Source organism: Manacus vitellinus, unplaced genomic scaffold, assembly GCF_001715985.3.
Source record: "Manacus vitellinus isolate BGI_N305 unplaced genomic scaffold, ASM171598v3 scaffold_3_pilon, whole genome shotgun sequence".
NCBI lineage: Eukaryota > Metazoa > Chordata > Aves > Passeriformes > Pipridae > Manacus > Manacus vitellinus.
Genome location: NW_021940535.1, coordinates 21,911,813 through 21,915,462, shown reverse-complemented (window position 1 = coordinate 21,915,462; position 3,650 = coordinate 21,911,813).

The following is a 3,650-nucleotide window of genomic DNA, read 5'->3' as shown; positions in this document are numbered from 1 at the left end:
CCTTCCCTTCCCTTCCCTTCCCTTCCCTTCCCTTCCCTTCTCTTCTCGAGCAAAACATCAATTCCGTAGGATAGGTAGGGCTTTTCCTGAAGAACTGCGGTGCCTGAAATGTTTCCCACCTGGGGGTGGGCGTGGGCGGCTGCGGGTCCCATCGCCCTTCCGTCCTCGGACCGCCCCCACCGCCGGAGGGACTGGTTCGCTCCCTGAGGGCTACGGGCTTGGCGTTCGCTCTCCCAGAACATCCGTGGGGGCTGAATCCCATGGTCTAGGGGGAAGAGCTATAGAGGGGGAGCAACCCCCCAGTATGAAAGTGTTTCAAAGCTTTCCCTAGGGAACCACCCCGTCACAGTGCTAACCGGGGAAAGACGTTAATTCAGTAAAGTCATTCGTGTTTCTTATGGGGCTAGTTAGAAAAATTGTGAGAAAGGCGCTAAACGAGAAAGGATTCCTTCCACATGCTTTGATTATTAATTATAGCAGTTGGGTTTTTTTGGTTGGCAGCAAGACCAAAAGCATTCAAAACGAGTTTTGTGGACTGGAAACGACAAACCCCTACAGGTTGCCATGTATCCGCAGTAGAAGGCATGTACTGACGCATCGTTGTAGTCTTTCTGGATTTGAGCAGATTTTTCAAAACTGGATTTTAATGGAAGAGCCAGAGCACGAAGAACGTTTCTAAGCACAGACATGCCATATATGCATGTTCGTGTATATATATGTATGTACATACGGGATAAGATGTGGTGTATGGCACACACACCACGGATCTAAACGGGGAGACCATATCATGTCTTGGAAGAGGTCAGGGATTAAATCAAAACGGCCTATTTCCTTTTATTCAGCACATCTAAACCCTCGTCCGCCTGTGGGAAACGTTGGGTTTTCGCAGACCCTTCGAGAGGAGGAAGAGAGTATGAGGCTGTTCCAGCCACGCTGCTATTTGCCGCGACTTTCCCCGGGTGCCGCCCCAGAAGGACCTATTTGAGTTCATCGCTTACAGGTTTTACCTGCAGCAGCGGTTTCTCTCCCTGGGCGTGTTTTCCGACAGTTTTAAGTTGGACTGGGCAAAACGGTGTTGACCTCGAGGGATCCTGGCGAGGATGACGTCATTATGAAAGAACCAGCGAATTAGCCGCGGACTGCGAAGCGGTGCCCCCGGGACGGCATTCGCGGGGCGGTGCTGATGCCACCCGGCCGCCTGGGAGGCCGCTGCCCCGGTGGGTCCCTCCCTGCCCGCGGGAGGAAGGCGGGGGTAAGCTCCCGCGTCTCGGCACCACGGGCGGGAGCCGTCGGAGGTGCTGCCTGCCCTCTTTGCTCTTTCTCATATACTCTTTTCTGGCACAAGGAAAGAAAAAAAAAAAAAAAAGAAAAGAAAGAATAAAACCGGAAGCGGGAGGGCGAGCGGTCTGGCTTGGCTCCTTTCATCTCTGCGGCCCATCAGCAGTGGGGGGCGCAAGAAGACAGCAGTTAGTGTAGGACCGCGGTGATCACAGCCGGGGACCGCCGTCTGGGAGGGTGGGAGGGAGGGGAGATGCCGCGACTGGCGTTGCGGGAAGGAAGGATGCGACCGGGTGGCGCGGGCGGGAGCAGGAAGCCGTGCTCAGGCCTGAACTGGCCAGGAAAGGCAGGGACTCCGTCTTCCCCCGGATCCCCATGCCCCCGAGGCTGTGTTGTGTTCCCTCCTTGTCTCCTTTCTTGATGCGACTCGTCTGGGACCTTCGGGATCAGCTCCTGGGAGATGATTCCCTAAAGGAGTGTGCAACAAGCCATCAGAGAAACAGACCCCTACATCGTGGGACCGACAGCGCAGGGAGGCCCTGGACTGAGCACCTGCCCCCGTCTGTGTGCCGTGCCTACCTGCTGCAGCCTTCCCACCACTTAAGCTTTACCCTGCTCAGTGCTGCACTGCATGAGAAACAAGCCCCTGCCTTTCTCTGTAGGGGTTTCCCAGTATGTGCTCATTTCCTCTCACGGATACAGCCAAGCCCGGGCACTTGGGCTTCTCTCCTAACATTATCTTTTCTCACGCCAATTCTCAGGGAACACAACAGGCAATCACATGAACATGTCCAGATTTTTCTCTCCACACAATACTGATACGCCCCCGATTCCCAGCAGAAACGGGATGATCTGTCTCTCAGACTCCCTATGTCTGCAGTGGTTCTTCCCGTGGACCAGCACAACCCCCCACATGCCAGGCATCCCGTGGGACCACCTGGGGAGAAATCCATCTCTCTGGGCATCCACGCAGGCCGCAATTTTCTCTGTGAGTCTGGGACCAATATGGTTGAGTTTGGGCCTACCTCGGGATCCATGTGGAGGCAGATTTTTCCCCGTTGAACTCAGCCTGGGAAGCAGGAGGCCTGAAAGACAAGCCCTCCTAGGCGAAGAGCGTGGACATCCCATGGCACTGCACCACTGTGCCTGGGTGTAGCAGGGGACAGACAGGGTGACATTTGGCATTACTGGTATCTCGAGGAATTAATGCAGTTCTGTTATAGTGGTGGGTAACTCAGGTTGTCTCTTTGCTCACTTCATCCTGTCGCTGTTTCTGGTCCTCAGTGACCGAAAAACTTGGCTGAAATGTTTATCAGAAACTATTGGTACTGATAGATTTGCTTAGAAGTCAGTCAGTAGTTTCAGAGAAACTTCTGTGCTCTTTGTAAATATGCATGAACCAAGAAGGGGAGGGGGGACGGGGAAGAGCATAAATTAATCTTATTCCAGGAATTTTATTTGCCTCAGCATAAGTTCTTTAGACAAACTCAGAATTTCCTACTTATTGTTGGGCTGAACTCTCTGGCAGAAACCCATGACTTGCAGTGAACATTTCCTACATCTCTGCTTTTGCCCTGATTACTGTCTTAGACAGGATATGCATGGTGTGCCCAGAGCTGAGCTCTGAGTGCAGAGGAGAAGAATGAGCCAGCAGAGAAGGATCCCCATCAACACAGGTCACTGGCTTTGCTCAGTGTGCATTGCCTACTTCTCCACACAGCTAAGAGTGACCTCTGTCCTTGTCCAGGGGAGCAGGGATTTCACAGACAGGGGATGGAGAGGCAGTGGTCAGGCATTGGGGATCCAGTACCCAGGATGCAAACCTGGACATTTCTGTCAGGGAGTGTGCTGAAGCACTTGACCACTGCTGAAGTAGTCAGGGTGGATGTTTTGTTTTTGTGGGACACATCCAACCTGTGGATTCCCATCGTCATTCCTGAGGGCCATGTACAGAGGTGCAAGACAAAAATAAACCAGTCAGACAAAACTGATATTAGGATGCAGTGTGAGAACAGATGATGATCTCAGCTTAGCTAGCTGTAGACAAAGTTTTTTGAAAGTGGAATGGAGGTTAAGGGGTTAACGGTCCACTTTACATTGTAAAATCTAGGTAAAACTTTCATTCAACATGCCTTCCATGTCCATATTTGAGTTTTTATGTGTGTTTGTTTTGGGGAGAGTTTGAATGAGGCAGAGGTGAACATTCTGCATCATGCAGCTGCTTTTTGTAAGGACACTCAGCCTCAGTGAAGTGAAAGAATTTCCATTGAGATGGTGTCCTATGTGGCTGTCTTTTCTTTTCTTTTCTTTTCTTTTCTTTTCTTTTCTTTTCTTTTCTTTTCTTTTCTTTTCTTTTCTTTTCTTTTCTTTTC